The sequence below is a fragment of the Triturus cristatus genome, chromosome 2_2, assembly GCF_964204655.1.
Source record: "Triturus cristatus chromosome 2_2, aTriCri1.1, whole genome shotgun sequence".
Taxonomy (NCBI): domain Eukaryota; kingdom Metazoa; phylum Chordata; class Amphibia; order Caudata; family Salamandridae; genus Triturus; species Triturus cristatus.
In genome coordinates this window covers 528,029,603-528,053,192 of record NC_140582.1, presented here as the reverse complement: position 1 = coordinate 528,053,192, position 23,590 = coordinate 528,029,603, and the positions used below count along the sequence as shown (strand labels likewise).

Here is a 23,590-nt window from a genome sequence, read left to right as displayed (position 1 = left end):
TTTATTGTATAAATGCATTTTATATTCATTTATGTGTTCAGGACTATTGCAAAATGGTAGAACAATACTATTCCTTTTTATTCACTGTACTGCTGGTTCCATATCTCTGCTACTGTATTACAGTTGTAGCAGCACATTTGTTTTACATGAAAAGAACAACGGTACAATAAATTCTTATTGTAAACACGCCCAACTGTTTCTTCTGTGTATCTCTCTGAGAGCAAAACAAGCAAGCACGAGTGACTGGTTGAAAAGTAGTATATTGTTTACATAAGTCTGAGGAATCAGGGTTTGTTGTGTTCTGAGGTTGCCAAAAACTAAACTCTCTAATAGAAGGAGATTCTAGTGGCACTGCGAGCTAGGTAATCAAAAACAGGCTAACATACTCGGCGGGGGTGTACAGAGTCAGTCTGCCACCAGACCCACAGTTTATGTTATCCACAAATGCGCAGGTCCTGCATGAAGGGTATACAATAGGAACTACACTACATAGCGCCCAACGTGGTCTAATGGCACCCAACCGTTTGGTTTGGTACATATTTAACAGTAGAAATCGGAGTAGCTTAGTCGTGCTTATTCTCAGAGACCCTACTTACAAAAACCCAGAGACGTCTGGAGTGAGTGGGAAGAAACTCCACCACAGCTGAGTAGGCTAGATATCCTATTTATTGGCTGTTGGTTATTCAAGCTTGAAGGAAATATTCCCAAAATTGTGCATAAAACCTTTGCATAAAAACTTTACATAACTTCCTTAGACAGTTATTCCGTGTTCTATACACTATGGCTGACGAACAGGGAGTAGTAAACCCAATAGACCATCTGGCCCAGGGACTGAATCAGTCTGGTGAGGAAGATGTAGATGCAATACAAATTGCAGCCAAAATGAGACAAACTCTGACAGTTAAACTTGTCAAACATGGGTTATCACCCAGAGGAGGTGTAGTAATATTCGTGATAGAGGCACACGAAGATTTCAAAACAGAGGTATTCTACTCATGGGTTACATTCCCATAAGCAGATGCTGTAACTAAAACTTTTCATTATTACACACATGAAGAAGTTCCAGCGGCCTACACTCTGTTTGAGGTGACTGAAATTCCACTTCCCTACCAGGAACATATTATCTGGTTTAATGGCGCCCTACCGCACACAAGAACAAGAGCAAGGCTTGGTTCTTTAGGAAGAGCAGGAGCAACATAGCCGATATTAGCGACCTATGCACCACATCCAGACACTGACACAATGCCAGGTGATGAACTGGTTGTTCAACAGAAAGAGTTGATAAAACTCTACAGAAACATGACACACTTTGTCTTAAGGACACTAGCGGTCCACCCAACAGTAATTACACCAAATCCAGCTCCTACACGGAGCTCAGGTACTAAAATTACTCCATAAACATTACACACAGTAATGGGCAAAGTGCCCACAAAACGTGAACAAATTCCTTTTCGGGGTAGCTCAGAAAATAACCCAGTTAGAAGCAGTATTCCCAAATACCACACCATTTGAAAAACATAGAATGTTAACAATCTGTTTGCCCATGGGGATTACACCACAGTTCGAGGACTGCACCTCTTGGGGTACAGTCTTTGCTGCCATATATACTAGAACTCATGGTATTCCTTCATTAGCAGTAATTCCTGATGTATTAAGACAAATACCAAATGAGTACGGATCAGAACCTGACCTAAACTTAGGGATGAAGTTATTAACTACGACCAGGTATCAGCCATAATACTAGCTAACATTAAAGGGGAAGCATCATCCGTGGCAATCCGCCAATGCCTAAGGAAGGTAGGGCCGTTATTACAGGGGGCTGAACTACCCAAAATAATTGAAACTGCGTATGCAGAAATAGGCAGGGATAGTTTGGGGGGGAAAAGCTTTTAAACCACAACTACAGGGCAGTCCTGAAAAGGACATTTCTATGCAGACACCTACTTCTTCTAAAAAGAAGTGGGATAATAAAAAAGAAAGCTTTAAAGACAAAAGATCTCAGTCCCAAGGTAGGTCTTCCCCACAGGAGCCCTCTGAAAAGAGGTACAACCTTAGGAATAGGGATAATATTAGGAAACCTGACAGGTATCAGGACACTGATACACGTTCATCTCGTTCCTTTCAGGGCTCGAAGAAAAGCTCCGAAAGAGAAGGACGGTCAGAGAATAGAGAGGAGCGCACACATCCACAGACAAGCAGCGCGCTCAAGACTTTACTTCTGAAAAAGAAGATAAGCAAAACTCAAAACCTCAATTTAAGAAAAAGAAAGTTGCTGGTCTGAAAATCAGACATGCCCAGAATTCTGAGGACACCACTTCTGAACGAGGAATGGGCCCTGACGATGCTAGTCAGTGCGGCAGAAGTAACAACAGCTCCCCTTAACCTGAAGGAATTTCTGGTGACAGCAAAGTTGAATGATTACATCACTGTGGAAACACCAGACACCAGAGTGAGCGTCCCACATAAGTTATATGAAATAACACTCCGGATAGAGGGGGGACAAGCCCAGGAAACTAAAAGCTCTTTTTTGGAAGAACTTAACATCTGGTTATTGGCCGCCTGCAATCTTAATGGAGTGCCCCAGGGGAGAAATTATAATTTTTCCTGCATTTTCCAACCATGTTCCCGTTCACCTTAAACATACATATGCACAGGAGTGGGCAGTAGCCCAAGCCCCGGCATTGTACAAAATTCACGCAGGGTGGGATGAGAACTCAACCTACCACGTGATCCCGTTAAAAGTTTCACCTATTGCTCAGAAGCAATATTCAATAAAGCAAGAAACTGAAAACCAGGTCAGGGAGATCATAAATCAACTTGAATACCAGGGAGTGATTGAAAAATGTACCTCTCCAATGAACAATCCTTTGTTTCCTGTCACTAAACCTGACAATAGATATCATCTAGTTTTAGAATGCAGACAGTTAAACTCATGAACAAAGACATTTGCTGTACAAAATGCACATAGTGCCGTATTATTGAATAACATTATGCGCAAAAATTTACAAAACCACACTTGATATCTCAAATGGATTTTTCTGTCAAAATATAGCGCCTGAAAGCAGGTATCTGACGGCATTCAGTGCGTTAGGGTCCCAGCAACAATTCTGTCGACTAGCACAAGGGTATAAAAACAGCCCAGGTGTATTTTCAGCAAGAGTAACAGAGTTATTTCAAACATTTGATGAAGAAGCGTTGTCCTATGTGGATGATATTTATCTGACAGACGACGACTTAGAGAGTCACTTGACCAGGGTAAGCACCATAATTATGGGATTTGCCAGAGAGGGCTACAAATGTAACTTTAAAAAATACAAAATAGCCCACCTCAATGTCCTATTTTTGGGGTATGAGCCGTCAAGTGAAGGCAAAAGTCTGGCAGCTAACTTTTTAGAAAAGTGTGCGCTGCTCCAGCCTCCAAAATCATAAAAAAAATTTACAATCAATACTACGATTCCTAAATTTCGGCAGGACATACATTTTAGATTATGCACAAAGGGTAAAACATTTCTATGACTTAATAAAACCTCAATCTCAGCCAGAGATTGGACACAAGAACATACTAATATTCTTCGTTTATTCCAGGAAGACATGATTGCTTCCAAACACTTCCAAACACGCGTAAACGTACACCACTTAGTGATCCGAATAATTGCGGGTCAATGCGGGTACACTTATTTGACATTCAATGAAGGAGTAACTGTACCAATCGCATACAAATCACATCTGTATACAAATGCAGAAATGCATTTCACTTCAACAGAAAAAATACTGACAGCTGTTCAGACTGCTGTAGCAAAAGAAAGAGCACTGGCTCAGGGGAAACACATTATTGTCGTAACCCTGGTACCGGCTTTAGAAGCTGTTACAAAGGCCAGCATCTCAAATGCGAAAGCGTTACATCCTCAAGCTACAATCCAAGAAGTTCAAACAGAAAGACTCATCACGTTTGAAGAGCCCCCTGTAAGGAATGAAGGACTAAGCAACAATGCTATGGAACTTGTTCCAATTGAACCAGATATTCACATTCTAAATGAAAATCAGAATAATTCACAAGTTGCAATTAGACCTAATACAGACATCTACATCAACATGCCTCGTCGAGAGGAAAATAAAATTCCAACAATTGATCGAACTGCTTCTGGCTATTTCATTAACTTTGATACGTTTTCTCTGGATCCAAGTGAGCCCGAAACTACGCCAGCCAAAACACCATTCAAGCAACAAGCAAAGAACTTTCTTCTCTTTCTTCAAACGACATACCTGATATCACCTTGGATTGAACTCTGGGTAATTTCTGGGATATTGTTTTTTCTTTTCTGGCTAATCTTAGTATTGACTTTTAGTATGCTTATCAATGGACACCATCTTCAACAAGGTTCCACAGCTCAAAAGGTCAACAACCTACTGAAGTCACATCCATCATCACATTGTGAACAAGAGACTTTTCATCAGTGAACATTACAGCAGTTCCTATACCCGATGGTATAGTATGGGACAAGGCTGATTTCAACATCTTCGACCCGACCGAACTTTTAAAAATTAATCATGTATTTAAATTATCCTTCAGTGATTTTATTACCTCCAGTACATTTTCTGATGATTGGGACACTGAAACAGTAAATAAACTGTTGTCTGATTTAGAGAAAACTGCTGATTTCAACATCTTCGACCCGACCGAACTTTTAAAAATTAATCATGTATTTAAATTATCCTTCAGTGATTTTATTACCTCCAGTACATTTTCTGATGATTGGGACACTGAAACAGTAAATAAACTGTTGTCTGATTTAGAGAAAACTGCTGCATTTTCTAATAATGAAATGTTAGAGGGTTCTTCAGAATTGTACTGTTATCAACATTATGGTCATCATTTCCTGCACAAATCCATTTCACCTAGGAATGTATTTGAGTACCATCAGTGGGAACATTGCCCAACACCACCAAAAACTAGTTCACAAATGTTTGCACAGAAATTTGCATACTTTTCAGGCTTTAACACAACATATTCAGCCTCATTTATTATAATGTTGCACCAACTTCAGCACTGAAAGTTATGTTGACAAACACCAACCAGTACATCTTGAACGCCACCTTTCATTAACAAACGCAGGTCTTTCTGTTTTATACGGCTCAGAATATCGTCCCCGAGACTCCGCCACTTATCCTATTTTGTCAGCTATGCGTGCTGCTTGGCAAAGGGCACACCGCTTACTGGGCTCACATCCTCGTCTCCATAGAAAAGCCCCATTATGGAATAATTCTGCAATTCGTATTAATAGACAATCAATATCTTGGCCTAATTGGGAAACAGCAGGTGTTTCCACCTTAGATCAACTTTTTTCAAACGTAGAAATTAAATCATTTGCCCAACTGCAGGAAGAATTCCATTTGCCTGATATACAAGTCTCAAAATACAATCAGTTACGACAATCCTTACGGAGGAGTCTAGGACCTCCACCATGGCTCTTGCCTGACTCACCAATTGTAACATATCTCCACGCTTGGGGTAAGATGAAAGGAGCTACATCTGGCTTTTACCAAACTCTCACTTCGCATCTTTTTTCTCAACCCTTATCGCAAACTTTACATACTAAATGGCAAACCTTATTATCAGTCTCTTATACGGACTATGAATGGTCTGACATTCTTAACAATCTCAACAAGGGTGCACGTGAAGCACGATTTAAATTTTGCATATTCAAGATTTTACGTTGGTCACCAACAAAACTGCATAAAGCTGGCTTGCTTCCCCATTCTAACTGCTGGAGATGTGATAGTACGTCTTGTAACATTTCTCATATCATTTGCGGATGTCCAGTGATCCAACCCTTTTGGAATTATATAGGTAAAACCTTACATTCCACGATGCCTCTACAAACTCCACTTTCGCATGCTACCATTCTTCTGCATGATACACGTCAATCACAATCACTTTCTAAACCACAAGCCCGACTCTTACACACAGCCTTAGCTACAGCCAAAATTTGTATACTACGGCAATGGAAGTCGCCTCAACCACCATCACAAGAAATATGGATGGTGGCCATGATTCAAACAGCTTCCTACGATTGTATTATATACAACATACAGGATCAATCTGATCTCTTTCTTCGAGTATGGTCACCTTTTCTAGCTTTAAATACCGATGCCAATATTAATTACCCATCTACGCAGTAATTTAATTCTTATCCTTTTTCATTCTCATTCATTATTCATTATTGGTGGTTAATAAATCTTAATACATATTGTGTCTACCTATTATTTGTTGTTGTTTTTAATAGCTACTCGCCAGAACGCTTACATATAATTCTGTATCTTTTAATATATATATTTATACATGAGGGTTTCTCTGCTTACACTTTCATCTTGCACAATATACCCATTGTCTTCATTTATTGTTTGCACATTTTCTATATTGTCCATTTCATTATCCTTTCTATTCTTATCTCGTAATTCCTTTCCCTACTTTATCTCCCTTGGCTCCCTAACAATATATTCATATACCTGTAATATAATTTAATTTATTTCATTTTGTCTATTTCAAAGAATATTATTCTTTCTCTTTCTTCGAATCAGCATAATTACTTTATGTTATGGTAAGTATTTATCATATCGTATCTTATCTTACCTTATGCTATCTATCACTTAGAATGTCCTCTCGTACATCAAGTGAAATTATTATCCCTTATATTCATCTTTTCTCTATTCTTATTGGTTTTCTAGAGTGTCTTCTTTTCTCAGGAACATATTTATATAGCTTTTTATAGCATTATGTCTTATATTTGTGTACATTTTCATTTATCGTTTTCTTTTGTGATCCCTTCTTTGCCTTCCCTTTCTCTCTCCTACCCCCCCTCAATATAAAGTCAAATATTTGTCTTTGCATGGATCTGTTTATGTATTTATTAAATTATATAATATGATTAATTATTCAGAAAGTTTTATTATATGCTTATATATAACAATTTTCTTATATATTTATTGTATGATAATGCAAACAGTTATTATACTATATGTATTCTTTTGTAAATTTCAATAAAAATTTGAAACACAAACACCAACCAGATTTACTCTGCTTCCTTTTTGGCCCGATTGTCTGAACAGGGTTTCCACCTATGGAAAGACGAAATTGACTCGAAATCAATTTGGGGTTTAAACGATACTGTGCAACAGACATCCTGTCTTGGAATAGCCAAGATAAAGGACCTGAATGCTCCAAGGTTACCTACACCAACACAAGGGTGGCAGAATTCTTCTATAAAGGAAAGGGCAACAGTTGATGACGTACTAAAGTACAATAGATCAGACACAAATTGGAAGGAGTGGGTGGTTTGGCCCTTAGACACAAACACATGTCATAAACGGTTCCTGAACATCACCAGGGAACTCAGCATGCAGAGGCCAGACCCACGTTATGTACAGAGAGCACATCCAGGGGTAGTGACATCCTATAGTATAGGGAAGTTGTGCCTAGATTGGCTAGAATCCTCAATACTTGCAGAAGTGAAACAACACTTATCTTTACTCAAACAAGACATGGATCTTAGGGACTTTTTATTCGGACCTAGGAAACAACGTCAAAAACGTTTCATATATGCAGGCATTTATGCTGACTATAATTAAATCTGGAAGATTTCCCAACAAGAAGTGGCAGAGAGAATACGGGAAATAGACCGTATAAACTTAGAAAAAGCTTTTGCTGTGGTAGATAATGGGTTAACAACTTTGACCGCCAGAGTATATTCATTGGGCAACATTGTATCTTCTGCTATTGACATACTGGAACAAGATTTCGCCATAATACAAAACGGCCAATCACAGTTACGTTCTATTATGTTATTAAGCTGGACGCTGCAATCTTTGCGTGCAGGAATTGTGCCTTGGCGTTTATAAACAGTACGTCTCTGTTTTCAGAATACAATCTAACTGATACACAGATAGAAATCGCACAAAGGGGAGCGAAATATACAATGTTGCAAATTGAAAAACTGGACAGGCTACCATTCACAGTGGCTGAATTACCATCAACAGATTGGCTACTTCATGACCAAATCACTCCCCCGGTCACGACCTTTCAGTTTCACTATTGCCTTGAGCAAAGGCAGGTTGGCAGATATGAAAAATTGGGTAAAGAATACATTAAGAAATCCTGGGATTTACCACTTAGATTTCGATGCCGGAGTGGGGATCGAGAGGTGTTTCTTAGTGGTACTAACTGCAAGAACGCTTTAAGCGGTTCTCTCATGTGCCAAGATATTGTTTTACACGGGCCTGTAATGGTTCAGTTGCGAATCTGTCTTGCCACATGAAAGGAACTCCAGCTGCCATGATCACGCCAGCGATGGAGCTACTTTCGAATGTGAGTTACTTGATGCTGAGCGATCAAGGTTGTTGTGGGATGCTCCCAGGCATCGCATATCTGGTCATCGTGAACAACAGGGTTACTTGCTGTATGCAAGTATTGTTTCCTCCGACAAGTACAGTCAGGGAGGCGCCGATATGGCCTTCACTGAGTGTTTTTTTTATACAGTTTGATGCTTTGAGCAGAATGAAAGCCATGCTTTTACAGCAAACCGTGCCGTTAACCTCCGCTCGAGAAACCTTTGAACTCCAAGTCGCAAGGACCTCGACAGAGATACAGGCACTAATCCATACCAACTGCCCCCTACATTTCGTAGAAATGGTGGGACGTATCTTTAATATGTCAGATACGAGTGGCATTGTACATCTATTTAAGACCATAGAGTCAGGGTTCCTTAACACCTTCCAGACAATCCTCGGAGTTATTCCTAACTTTATACACTCCGTATTTGGAAGCATATTCGGGGGTCTACCTCTGATCCTGCTCGCTGTAGCTGCAATCCTGATTATCGTCTACCTGCTGCGCAATGGACGGACCATCCGCCAGCGAGATTGCGAAAGCTCTCCTGGAGAGATATTACAGTGAGCGCATGGTACAGCATCTGGGTGCACCTCGCCTACGAGAACTAAGTGCTTCTTGGTTCTTATCCTTCAGACCAGTCTTTGATGACTGCATCGTACCCATCTTCCGATGCCTGTTCTGCAGAGGAGAATGCAAGTTAGACATCTGTCTGACACCTGACACAGAGACAACAGCGGACTTAGGCTCCAGGCTGGAACCCATGTGGTCCCATGCACGGCTCTGTCCCCAGCGCATTCCCATCTTGACGCATGCCTTCCTTGAGGAATCGCAGGTGCCTTTCACAAATGAATTGAATTTCAGCTCCAGCATTGGCACCGAGGTATCGAATTCAGCACGGGCTACCTCCACAATGGCTGTTGGCAATGAGGAGTTTCATCTATGCACACTTGACGTGCTATGCAAGGTCTGGCAGTGTTTGTCCCCTGCGGTAGCAGGCAGCGATAATGTTATGTCTCCTTCTAATCTAAATCTGGCTCAATCTGTGCTGGGAACAAATTCAGAAATTTTCTTTCCCCTTTTCAAAATAACTTTTACAAATTGACACTTTTGATAAGCATGGCCTTTTAAGTACGCTTGCAGTAGTTCAACTTGTGTGATCCAACTCATTTAGAACTGTGATTTGCGGAACTTTACAACAAAATGTCAAACTATTGCCAAAGAACATTTATTACCTCATTTTTTAAATTGTTTTTAAATGATCAGGATAAAGTTTTTAGAAACATTTTAAATGACTCTTGATAATATTATGCACTGACACCGTTATAAATGTGTATCTCGAAATGTGTATTATTATTTTTAAGTATAAGGAGGAGCGGGTGTTATATTTCATATCGGTACCCTAATATAGGTTTAGAGAACATCGTACTCTTTCCCTACATCATCTCCTCTTCATTTCATATGAACGAGCCTTATAAGGACATAACTCCAAATAAGGACAGAATGTCTTATAGGGACCGAACACCTTATAAGGACTGACACCTTTTAAGGAGTAAACCTTTCACCTAGTTCTATGACGAGGGTGGGTTCTGCCCGATCAATATTGCTAAGACGTCAACCTTAGCACATATGAAAAATTTAGGAGTACACTCTCCAGGGGGACATACTTCACCTCTCCTATCTACGCACAAAGGTTTAATCCCCAACGTCATCCTCATACTGAACAATGGGTAACATATGCACATAGACTGTATAAATACAGCACCTCTTGCTATCAGTAGTCAGGAGGGAACCAAGACTTTAAGGCCAACACACTGACCAGAGACGCTGCGGCTCCGACATGCCATCGCTCCAGCTGACAGTGGTCTAACTATCCCTGATGGGGTGTCCAACTCAAGTCCAGGACGAAGTCCCACACTTTCACTATTCAGGAATGGGGGGTTGACTAAATCCTAGTGGGATTCTTGTCTCTTAGATTTCAGGCTATTAGGCTCATTAGCTATTTCGCACCTACTTACATGCTAGGTACACTCAGGTACATCTAGACAGGCATCTTAGGAATACGCCCTTTATACATTGTATAAATGCATTTTATATTCATGTATGTGTTCAGGACTATTGCAAAATGGTAGAACAATACTATTCCTTTTTATTCACTGTACTGCTGGTTCTATATCTCTGCTACTGTATTACAGTTGTAGCAGCACATTTGTTTTACATGAGAAGAACAACGGTACAATAAATTCTTATTGTAAACACGCCCAACTGTTTTTTCTGTGTATCTTTCTGAGAGCAAAACAAGCAACCACGAGTGACTGGGTGAAAAGTAGTATATTGTTTACACAAGTCTGAGGAATCGGGTTTGTTGTGTTCTGAGGTTGCCAAAAGCTAATCTCTCTAATAGAAGGAGCATCTAGTGGCACTGCGAGCTGGGTAATGCAAAAACAGGCTAACATACTCGGCGGGGTGTACAGAGTCAGTCTGCCACCAGACCCACAGTTTATGTTATCCACAAAAATGTGCAGGTACTGCATGAAGGATACAATAGGAACTACACTACACCATTAACACCATATCTCACTTGGTGCTCATCGCTAGGCTGTTTAATCTTGAGTTATGCATATAGGCTATGCAGAATGGTTAAACACTCTCCTGAAGGTGGGAAAAACACTGTGTTATGTTTTCCCTGTGACTCAGCTCTTTTCTTTCTCAAGTGCAGTGTCCTCAAGACTCTTAGCTCAGTCCTACACAATGTGTATAGTTTCACACTCTCCGCCTTAGTCAGATCTTTTGGCTTCAACATTATTTCTTATGCAGATGGCACACTGATAATCATGTTATCTCTGAGGATCCGGACTCTCCAAAATCCATTTTTTTGTCAGCACGTTAGGAGTGGCATCATGGATGAATGAAAATTGCTTAAAACTTAACGAAGAGAAAACAGACATTATCATCTTTGACAAGAAAATCTCCTGCATGAACATCCCAACGGTGGCTCGAGGATTTTGGCACCCCGCCAAAACCTACCAGTTCTGCAAAAAATCTAGGCTTCTATTTTCCTGATCAGCTATAATTTTCAACAAAAATTTCACACATGGTAGCTACTGGTTTCCAAATTCTTCCAGTATTGTGTAAAATATTTCCTCCGCTATTCATCTGATCTTGGAATATCGTGATCCAAGATCTTTTTTCGTCCAGACTAGACTACGGCAATTCCTTATACTTAGGCATTCCTAGCCCACTTACGGACCTACAGGTAGTCTAAAATGCTGTGGATCAGACCTTATTGAACATACCTAGGATATGTTCAGTGAGATCAAATCTAAAAGCCGTGCCCTGGCTCACAAAAAGTAAATGTATACTTTTTATGGCTATTTGCTTCATTGACAGAACAGTGCAATATACTGCCCTACTGTCTATCAAGAAGAAATGCTTGTGCTATCTTCTTTCTTGCCCCCAATGTGGTTCGCTCTAGAACACTTGGTGATCCCTAGAAACAAGCTTCCCAGACAACAAAGGTAGATCATTTTCATTGCTATCTTCCAACTTTGGAAATCCCTTCTTCTGCTTATAGGCAACTCATCCAATCATCACGCTTTCAGGAAAAAGATCAAAACCTAAAGGTCTCAAATACCTCTGTAGTGGAGCTGGGTCGTTTAATTTCTGTAGGACTGTGTTTCTGCGAGCTGCCGCTAAATATAATTTCATTCATTATTTCACTACTAACAGGGCAATAAAGGATTGATTTTCATTTTGCAAACCTAACTGCAAATAACTCACAGTATGCAGTTGTATAAGTAGCTTGCAAAACTGAGCACTGCTGCTCTTGTAACTTCCAGGTTCTTTGTAGGGAGATGACTGTGCCTACAGGTCATCTCTTCAGGGTGTGGATTTCAAGCTTATTAACTAAGGTAAAAAGCCTCTTCTGTATTAGGTGCGAAATTCTATTAGTGGCAAGAGTTATACCTTCCTCGAATTTGACCAAATGTCCTCACCGCCACCTATTAAGCACATGCTAAGCATGCAAGATTGAGGCAAAATGAATGGCCTAGTGTGTGACTGTACACCGCTCTGCTGCTCTCCTACTGCCTGCCTCAGCAGTAGGAATGTAGCAGCTGGTCTGCGTATTTATCATCTTGCTCTCTGGCTGGTGGACCCAGTCCCTAACACCCTCATGGAGGATCCACCCCTGCCTAGATGAACATTTTCACTAAATATATGGGAGTTGACGTAGGCCAAGAAGGCAGGAACCAGCAATAATGTATGCCACAAGCATGCAAGTGGGAATGCAATTCAGCACCAGTGAGACACCACAGCATTTGTAAACAATTTCTACATTGCTTTCATACAAGTAAAATATTCTGTAACTCAGCAACCTATACCTGTATTGTACGTAGTGACAGACGGGACCTCTGCTTTTTTCTATGAGGTCAATGTTGTCAATTTCCATACATTCTAGTTCGTAAAACAGATATCTGTCAGACACTTATTGCCACTTCTGGCATACATTTTTTAAAAGGTAGCAGTGAAACACACACCAACGCCTCCTGAGCCAATCATCTTTGTATTTACAACCCGCTCAGGGTGCCTATGTTTAGCAGGTTGAAACAGTTTCTTGGATGCTCTTCCCTGATCTTGGGATGACTTTTGATGCAGTAAGCCACACCCATCAATTGGAGAGCCAGGCATCGTTGCAGAGAACTCCGTGATATCCTCTGATCTACACGACTGCTAACCCCCTGCTCCTTTTTACTAAAGGAAAATGGTCTAATCTTTGCACCTTATATAGCGAACAAGCACATTTTTCTTCACATAGTTGATCCTGGTAGGCAAACTCTAGCTGCTTTGGTTTAACCCTGGAGAGCTGCATCTAAAGGCCGACATCCCAAAAGCGATGATCTCTGGTCCTACCAAGCTAGCAAATATTGAAACCTGGATCTTACCGGTGCACTTTTTTAAGCAACAATATCAATCCTGCTCACCACTGAGGCACTACATAACAGAGTTGGACAATTATGTGTCCTCAAAGCCAGAGATTAATACAGCCATAAAATGGTTCCACCACATCTACAAATTCATAAACCTTACGTTTTCATTCTAATGAACACAAGAAAAAATGTGTCAGGAAAAGCAGTAAATCACAGATTGGATCATATCAATGCCACTGCCTTCCCCTAAAGAGAAGAGTGTAAGAAAAAGCCTGGATGTGCTTCTGTTCCACTCTTGGGACTGACACACCGAGGAGGGACAAAAGAGATGGAAAAGAGGAACCAAGAATGAGGAACGGAAGGAAGAAGATGTGGACTCAGGAAGCCGACTTACTTACCAGGCGCGCGTGACAAAAGTGCCCCCTGCCTCTGTGGGGCACCTGTTCCAGCACTGTCTCTCGGGATTCCTTCAGACGCTCCACCTCTGAGGTATATTAGGTGCATGAAGCCGGTGTGATCCTGGGCAGGTCTTTGTTTACCAGGCCTCAATATTTAACAAGTAGCAGTAACTCTCTCTAGAACACGCCCATTGGAAAACACCCTTGGTATGCTAATCTTGAACACATGATATTGTTAATCCTGTGAAAGCAGGGGACAACGTGTTTCCAGTCACCAGCATTTTAAGCTTTTTAAACTGGCGAGACTGCTTTTATATTTCTGCGCAAAAATGTTTCTATAATTTTAACCGATTAAATGTAAGAATTTTCAGAAAAGACTCCACGGATCACAGGCATATATTTCATGAAATAACAATTACAAAGTCTTTCAACGTCAGCACATACTATTTCAAGACAATTTACTGTAAACAGGATTTACCGGTTCTACAAAGAGCAGAGTCATTTAAACACAACAAAGCAATTCAGCACCATCCTTTCTTTACTTTGGTTCAGCCCCACAGCTGCTTATTTTGGACATTGCAAATAAAAAGTACTAATATTAGCGTTCAAAAGGCCACATATTACGCTTTTGGTATCATTTATCAAGAAGGCTACTCAAGCAAAAAAAAACGATAGAACGAGGGATTTTTAAACAGATTTTGAAAAATGCTCATTGTATATTGTCCCTAACAGGAGTAACTGCAGCAAACTGCAGGGTCTGTAAAGTGATTCGCCATTCCAGGGACAAAACTCGTCATTGCTGGAATTCGGTGCCAGGGTACTTGTCGGAAACAAAGATTCTGTCTCTATGGTATCCCCACACCAAATTCTGCATACTCCTTGAAAAGGTCTATGTCTGATTTCAAATTGGAATAATAACACTTATTTCAGAAGGGAAGCAGAAAAAGTGAGTACGGAAAGGGTATACCAATTAAAATAGCTGAAGAGGTTTGACCATAGCTAGCTCCTTTCCAGCCTGGTCTAGTTTGCTCTCTTTCTGCACAGGTTAAGCATGGTGCTCTTTTCCTGTATCTACTTACTGTTGTAATAGTGCCTCTTATACAGCTCTAGTGTTAGTGGAGGTGCAACAAAAAAATCAAATGCAGGCCTACTGCCGACTATTGGGAGAAGGGCGCCCATTTCACTGTTGGATAACCGAGATACTTTGAAGACCCCTTACTTCATGCCAAAGCCGGAGCAGAGTGCTCCTAGAGGTTGGCAGAGAGCCAGGAAGTGTTGGGGCAGCAAAAGAGAAATGATGTCACTGTGGTTTGGGCTTACCTGCAAACATATCTTTCTGGTTGGCTTTCAAGTGCTTCTTCTTATCTCTACCTCATCTTCCAAATAAAAGCCTAATTTCACTCAAGAGAGTGACTTGTGCGGAACAGTACATCTCAAGAAGACCCTACACATTTCATTCTAATCCGGATTTCACACTGGTTTACAATGTAGTCATTACATTTATAATTTTCTCTAGATTATATTTCAAGATCTCAAAAAGTCTTATTCTTTATGAAGTTGTCAAGATATTAACTAGAATAAACAACGTGGAATATTTTTAAAGTTAAACTTAACTGCTGCCAGCCGCCTCCCACATCACGCCTCTGTGCTGGGACTTCCTAGTGCCAGCAGACACTGTGACTACATCGCAGACTCCCTGTCCAATCCCGTGACGCAGAACAGCGCGTGGATTGGCCTGAGCAGGAAAGAAAGACGCTCCACTCAGGTCGGGGAGTCTGTAGGGTTTCTCTAAGCCGGCCGTTCAATACAGCCGGGTTAGAGAAACCTAAGTGCGCATGTGTGTTTTGGTCTGCCAGAGGAAGCCGGCCAAACACACAAGAGCACTTAGGGAGTGCACATAGCACTCCTCCTCCCTCCTCCCATGCCTTGGCCTGCCCCTCCCTGCACACGCTGGCTGAGCCAGCAGCTTAAAAATAAAACGATAATGAAATATCATTTTATTTTGTTGTGCTGGCTCTGAGCCAGTGGGACAATGCTCCTGCGCCATTGGGGAAGAGCCACCCCTGGTTATGGGAAAGATGAATGTGCAAGAAAGTATGTAACTGGTGGTCTGGAGTGGTCAAGGAGTTGGGTTTCAGAAAGATTCCTGTGAGAGGTGGCTGGACCAAAGGTCATTGCAGCTCCAACTATCAGGTATAGAACAGATATAGTGGATTAGAAATAATGACAGAAAGGTCGGAAATGGGGACTGATTTTACGTGACTTGTAAGAGGAAGGGGAACTGGAGCTTGCTGGATACTCAAAGGGCAAATAAGCCTTTGTCCACCAAGAGGGAATTCACTGAAGTAACTGAATTGTGTCAGTCTTTATAACTGGAGGGGGTCTAACAAGCAGACATACTGGTGTGATATCAGTCACTGTTTAGACCATGGGTACTCTCAAACCTTTTCCAAGAGGCCACAAATTTTGGTCTAGGGTGTGCCAGAGGGACGCACTGATAGCAGATTGGCGGTGGGGGTTGCTGTTGAAGGTGAATGTAGAAGAAGCAGACCATGCACATCTGGTGGCTAAATTGCACAATATGAAACCAGAAAATCTAGCATCAGTCCCAGCTTTCCCACTTGACCAAATTGTGTGATCTTAGGCAATTGTTTTATTTTACTTTTCCTCCTTTTCTTCATTATCACATAGAAGAGGACCTCAAAATACATGACTTCAGGATGGGCCATGTATAAAACCTTCTCTTGTATTTGATTTAATAAACTATAGTGCTGTTCATTTATAATGGCAACCTAGGGAACCCAGAGGGTGCACATAACAGCTGACTTGCCTCTTAGTTCATTAATGGCATAGTTGTCAAGGTGGGGAGCATGAATGTTTCTAAGTCCATGTTTCAAAGCTATCACTTTTAAAATAAAATAGTTCTCAGTGCACTGATGTAATGTACTGCAGTGGAACGGTTCTGCATGTTAATGTAATACACTTTTTTTAATTTTGAAGAGACTTTATAGTATTTTTACATCTTTGATGCAAGATGTCTTTAAAAATGAGTGTTCCCAAAGTTAAGTGAAGCAGGACACCCTACTGACTTTAACTTCACTTAACCTTTAAAGAAACTAGTGCCCATTTATTTAACATTTTTAATGTTAGAGTTGAGTCGAGTAAACAGCAGCCCAGGGTGTCGATTGACCAGCTGGCCGCATCTGAAGACCAGGAGAGTCGCATGTGGCCCCGGGCCGTGCTTTGACTATCACGGTTTTAGACTGTACAAACGAAACATAGTCAATTCCATTTCAACCGAGAAGAACGTGATGAAATGCAAACATGAACAAGCATTTGCAATGCAATAGGTCTCGCACTACAGAAAGTTTGAGCTACTGGTGTTGCATTATTATTTGCAACACCAAAAGCTCAAACTTTTAGTAACGCGAGACTTATTGCATTGCAAATGTTGGTTTTTTTTGCAATGCGAATTTCATTTGTTTATAGCTCGTCTCTTTGAAAGCGTTGCTGTTCGTGCCAATAGTTAACAGGGGACACAGAAGTTATTAACATAGATAGCCTTGCCGTTTCTGTGTAGTGTTAATTCGCCTAACCAAATTATTCCCTTCTTGAAAGACGTAGGCAGCAGCAGGGGCCAGGAAAACAAAACTAAACCTTGCCTAACTTTTTTCTCTGCTTCCCAGTTTGCATTTGAACTGGTTATCTAACTTCACTCTTGTGTAGGAGAGGCTGGTAACTTGTATTTCTGCTAAGGGTGCATGCAGTCTAATTGAAGGGCAGACTACATACTGGAAAAATACGAGCAATGACCAGGTATGCAAGTGCACCATCTGAGAAGCTTTTTTTTTTACATGATTTTGACACTAATGCAGACATTAGTTGTCTCTGTGCTTTCCTATTACCATGCCAGTGTGTCCCACAAAGGTGGGGCTGGGTGGGGCAGGGAACAAAACAACAGGACTCACTAACTCTCTTACTCAAGGGAACAATACAACAGGACGTACTCACTGTCTTGCAGCAGGGAGCGGTCACTATAGTACACACGGCGGCAGACACTGCTGCAACAGTGCACTAGGAGCACTAATCATTTCCCTTGATCCCAGCTGGATTGTATTTCACGAACCATTACCTTGCTTAACTTGCTGCAGAAGAGATAGCCGCCCGCATTCCCGGGCCTATAACGACGAGTTTTCAAACGTCAGCGGTAGTTCATCGGTTCACCCGCCCCGGCATTCCATGCTTCATGTGTGTTTAACACTGAAGAGCAGCATTTGGGGATTTGATTCCAGAGGTCACAGTTCCACAGTTTAGCTGCTCCTCTCTGCTGGACACGTCAGGGTCAGAGGGTCGGGCAGCAATATATGTCTAACGTCACGTGCAGAGGACGAAAGAGACAGAGCTAGGAGGCAGATATCTGCGTCTGGAGCTGAAAACATCGCAGCCGAACTTGTCGGGTTGTTTCACAAACTCAAACATTTCTCTAGTCTAACATTTTTAAATCTCTGCAAGGAAACATTTAAAAAAGAATGTCTTAATATTGCTAAAACAAGTGGCGCGCAAAACAAGTGGCGCGCACACGCGTGCCACAGCGAACCATGTGGTTTCAATTATCGCGCCCGTGTCTGGGCACGATAATTGAAACCACATGGCAGCGGTGCGCGTAACAGACACCAATAGGCCATGGGCGGAGCAATGCGCCAGCTTTTGGCCAATTGAGTGCTGTCTTTTATAGAAAGACGCACGCAAAGGCCAATAGCCTGGGCCAAAAGGAAAAGCACACGCACGAGCGTGTGCGATTCCTAGGTCCGTTTCTAAACACCCTACAAGAGGTCTCTCGCTGCGCACTGCAACGCTAGGCGCGAGACCTAAAAACTGCTCAAAAACAGGAATATCATGTGGAAATGTGTACATAAAACCCCAATTCTCTAAATTATTACTTATTCGGCTGAGCAAAAAACTCCAAATAATGCAGTAATACCACACCTGGAGGCATCTGTATTTACAGACTCTGGCATTACAGCACAGAGACAGGGGAAACTAATGATGAGGTCCGTGGTGTCTTTGATGGATGAGGCAGTTTGACTAAGCGATGAATAAATGAATGCGTCTTTTTACAACTGGGCACTGAATTGTTGGAGTGTTATGTTGTGCAGCAAGTAAAACGAAAATTAATAAAATGTTCAAGCTTAATTGTAGGCTGTACTGCATAACGGCCAGAGCTGCTGACTACAGAGCTGGGGATCCAGGCTCGATTCTCGGCGTCGGCGCAACATCCTGTGATTCTAGGCAAGTCACTTAATCTCCCCGTGCCTATAGACAGCGCCTAGAGACCCTCACGGGTCATTAGCCGTGCTACAACAATCCACGTATTATTATTATTACTGTCACATATTCCCATAACATATTGTATACTTAGCATGATTCTTTCTTCCTAACATCCAATTTGTCTACACTAGAATTCAATTGTATGACACTAAAATAATCATAACACGTCACGCCTTAATGAAAGAAACTATGCAATAGTGGCATCTCCAGTACTTACATTATCGTTTTGCATTAAGAAGTCTGGGGAGTTTTTCTGATGTTTCTGTAATAAAACATAAGCAACATTCAAAAATGCATTTTTGAGGGCAAAAATGTGTACTTTATTTTGTACATTGTCATATCTGTTAAGAAAATAGAAACGTGTAAGGGACTAGCCATAAAAAAGGGACATTTAACAGTATGAACTATATTTCTGTAAGGGTGCATAGGATCAGTAGGGCCACTGAAATTATGTAGCAGTTGAGGTCCAAATTATACAGCAGGGTTGACTAAATTATTCAGCAAGAAAGCCAAATTATGCAGTGTAATGCGGCACATTTCGGGATAATATTACTTTAATATTTCGTCGTTTTTTTAATACATGATACACACTGTAGGCAGAAAAGATTTTAACGCATTAGTACCAGTTTAAAAACCAAATACAGCAATAAGAAACTGAAACCAGGCAACATTCCTGAAGGGCCTTCCATTGTGCAGGAACACATTTAACCACATTCTTCCCAACTTTTGATCCGTTTAAGCTAGATGCACATTTTTTTTTAGTTAAAGTCTACCTAAAAATGATGCCGCAAATGATGGATTATGTGTCAAATGCACCAAATGATGATAATGAGGCGAAATGTATAAAGTGCACAGCTACTCCTGGAGTGTCCTGGCGCCATACATAAGAATGCGAACAATGCCGCAACCACACAATCGCATAATTCCAGTGATAATGGCAATCAGAAGGGATCAAATCATTATATGTATTTTTTAAAGCCATTCTCAAAGTTAGCATTCCAACCAATGGTATGTTGCATAACGTTTTAAAGTCTTCAAACTAGTATTATAGGTGACAACAGAATAAATAATAAGAACAATAATGATATGAACAGCTTTGTTTATATACCACTCAAAATGCCCTTCGGAATGCCAAGGTACTATACAAACAGGACTGAAACATACCTCTAAGGTCACTTTCCTGGATATGCTTAATTAGTTGGGAGGAAACCTATCTCTCGATAACCTGAGCCAGAAAGGGGAGGCCAGAAATTGAGCAATATTCATCATTATTAAGAGCATTAAGCTTATGGTTTTTTTAAGGAAGTGATTTACATGTGTAGTTTTGAGGCAATTTGGTATAAATCATTTTGAAAGAGGAATTGGTGAAGAGCAACAACGAGGAAGAAAGACTTGAACAATGCCTTTGGCAAATGAAGGAAGGATAGAGTTATGGGAATGTGCTGAAGGTCTGTATAGAAGACCGCAGAGTTTTTTTTTTCACATATGGGACAGAAAGAACTCCAATGGAACCTGATTGGAGCAACAATGGCTTAAAGAAACATGAGAAGGGATCTTAGAGGGTTCTACTCTGAGAAAATATATGTCAATAGAAATAACAAATTCCTGTCTAATTTGTGGAATTTTATCGGAGCCAAATCAGGCAAATATATTGCTATAGAGCAACTAGGACCAGAAAGAGAGGATTTATTGGTTTGAGTTTTGGTTTTGACACTTACAAATAATTTCTTAGGTCTGTTCCTACAGCCGTTTATTTCAAAATTCAGGCGTACTGCTTTCACTGAGAGAATAGTGGACTTGCAGCTTTTTAATTTTAGTTTGAGCTGGATAAACGACATATGAGTTTTTGCGATTCCCGAAAACCTGTCTGCTCTTCTAACAGACCATCTTTTGAGACGGAGAGTGAATGAGAACCTCTTACAGACTTTGGTGTTCTTCCTGGTTTTCCTATGGAGTGAAACGAGATCATCTATGGCTTTGTCAGAGTAGGAGCTGTATGTTTGAAAGAGGAGATTAGGGTTGTTAGAGTAAGGTGATTGAACGAAGGAAGAAGAGATCAAAGAGCTTAGTTGTTGTTTTAACCATCCTGGACATCCATGGCAAATTCCTCACTGTAGCGAGGAGTTTTCCCTGAATGTTTTCCCTGACCAGGTCTCCCCATCCTAAAGAAGCCTACAGCTAACAGCAATAACCTGAACATCGTCCACTTGTTATCAACACGTCCCTTCTTAGGGAAGATGTTAGAGAGCTGTGTTGTCTCAGAGCTATCCCTTCAAATCCGGGCAAGCACCCGTCTCAATGTCTTCCAACCTGGTTTCAGACAAGCTCACAGCACTGAAACGGTTCCTCTGCAAATTGTGGCTGATTCCCTCCGCTTCCTTGATTCAGGTAACATCTGCCAACATGTGCTGTTGGACCTTTCTGCTCTGATTAACATCCGGAAGGAACAGATGGGCATTTATGATGCAGTCCTACACAGGTCAGATTCCTATTTGTTTAACAGTTTGTTAAAACAGGAGGCTCTGTTTCTAGCAAGACTGACATAAAGCAAGGGGATCCTTGGGGCTCCATCCGATCTCCAACCTTCTTTAATCTATATAGCAAACTACTTCAAGAAATTCCAAGTGACTATAGAATCCTCTAGCACCAGTATGCGCATGATATCCAGACCTACCTGCAGATTCTCAAATTAAATCCTTCTACTCTGCAATGCTTTTGACGAGATACAAAAGTGGATGACCAAACGCAACTAAAACTCTATCCAACAAAACCTGCATTTTCCTAATTTCACCGAACAAATCCATCCTCCCTGCCCAATAGTGGCTCAATTTCTTCTCTCCACTTAACTGTAAACCGATCATTTTGAAGAATGCTCAGTCATTGGGATTTACACTTGGAAATAACCATCAGGAGAAACTCTTGTACATGGCCAGAAGCGCATACCACCAATTTAAACTGTTGTGGAACATCAGGCAATTCATTTTCCAGCAGGACCTGAAAATTGTAGTCCATGTGCTGATACACTCCAGAATGGAGTATGGGAACAGTCTCCTCTCTGGTCTCCCCAAACCAAAGCACTTTGTCACTCTGGAGAGCCGTGCGTCACGCAGCTCTCTGCTTTGTGTCAGAGCACAGAAAATGCGATCACATTTCTCCTATTCTTCGCACAATACAAAGGCCCATTTAAGCAAGAGGCCAATTTAAGATTGCATGCGTCACCCACAAAGCCCTCCGCAGGGCCACTCCCTCCTACTTGGTTGGAATACTGAAAACATCTGGCACTTGGAGGGGTATTGAGAAATGCTGAAGCACTCTTGCTAAAATCTCCAATATTGAGGACCAAATGTTATATGAAACAAATATTCTCTGGCAGTGCAATAAGGATCTAGAAATCCCTCCCACCAGCCCTTGCCACATTTAAAAAGGATCTCAAAATCCTCCTATTTGAGAGACACTTTGGATGAAGCTGTGGTTTCTCCACATGCCCTTGTGACTTATACAAGGTATCCAGATACAATCTGGCTGACCTTTCTCCCATGGTTAGAACTCATAGATCTATGAGTTTTCTTTGGTGCTTATATGTTACTTTTATATTGATTGTTCCATATTCTTCTTGTTCTCTTGTAAAGTGCTTTGCTGACCTTGGGCTAAGTTTGCGCTATTAGTGTTAAAACGAGCAATCCCCAAACGTCTTCAAGGCTGCTTAGCACTTTTGCTTGGGCCATTTGGTCAAAAACATGTGTCAAAAGAAGTGGAGAACAGACACACTGCTCCACAGGTGTGGTCTTACGACACCTCTGCTTAGCTGCTTCAAGTGCTTAATTTGGAAAAAAAATTAGTGTCGGTGCCCGAAGTTCTGCTCAGAAGCCTGCAGTCGACACTGGTGCGCCGAATACCCAGGCTTCATAGTCTGGAATCCACCTTATGCCTCTTTTTAATCGGCTACCAGGCCCTCCCTGCCACTTTCCTCCCTACTTTCTCAGTTTGAGACTTTGATCTCTTTCTCCTTTCCGATTAGGAAAAATAAGTGCTGGTCCCCAAAAATGAGTGCCAGTGAGCCTCAACTGCAACCACCGGCTCAAATTAAGCACTGGCTGCTTTCATCAATCCAAAGTATTTCCAGTGGTTCCGGTTTCATTTTGTTGTTCTACAAACGTTGGAGCCATGGCATGAGATATAATCAGAAACCCATAATATGGAATCACGATTTGTAGAGGGATAATTTTTATTTCCCTTTAAAGCAGATAACTTAAAAAAAAATGTGTATGACCATGTTAAAGACTATGCCCATCACCGTTCCAAATGTGTACACAGAAAGCAAGAGAAAGCAACAAGAGAAAAACAGACGTACAAATATGTCAACATGTGGCCTTGGCGGTGCTGTAACGGGCAACAGGAAAAAAAAATCTGAATTTCAACTGCATGTTCATAAATCAATAAAACGCATTCAGAGGCCAGTGACCCTTTAAAATAAGAAAACTACCGGGACGCACTGATCCTTTAAAATAACAGCCCTGCTGGGCCTGACCTCCAGTGTTGCTTAACGCGCCACG

The 23,590-nt window shown here is 41.2% G+C and overlaps 1 protein-coding gene across 3 annotated transcripts in view; it reads right to left on the bottom strand.

Annotated features, from left to right (window-relative positions):
- The window catches only part of FHIP1A (FHF complex subunit HOOK interacting protein 1A), a 389,114-nt gene that overhangs the window by 269,940 nt on the left and 95,584 nt on the right, over positions 1-23,590 (bottom strand). For 2 of the 3 annotated variants that reach the window (XM_085641659.1, XM_085641660.1), the window contains exon 2: positions 19,255-19,299. The exons of the other annotated variant lie outside the window; for it this stretch is intronic. The gene's annotated coding sequence lies outside the window, so the exon portion shown is untranslated. The remainder of the gene's footprint in view (positions 1-19,254; positions 19,300-23,590) is intronic. 3 annotated transcript variants of the gene reach the window in all.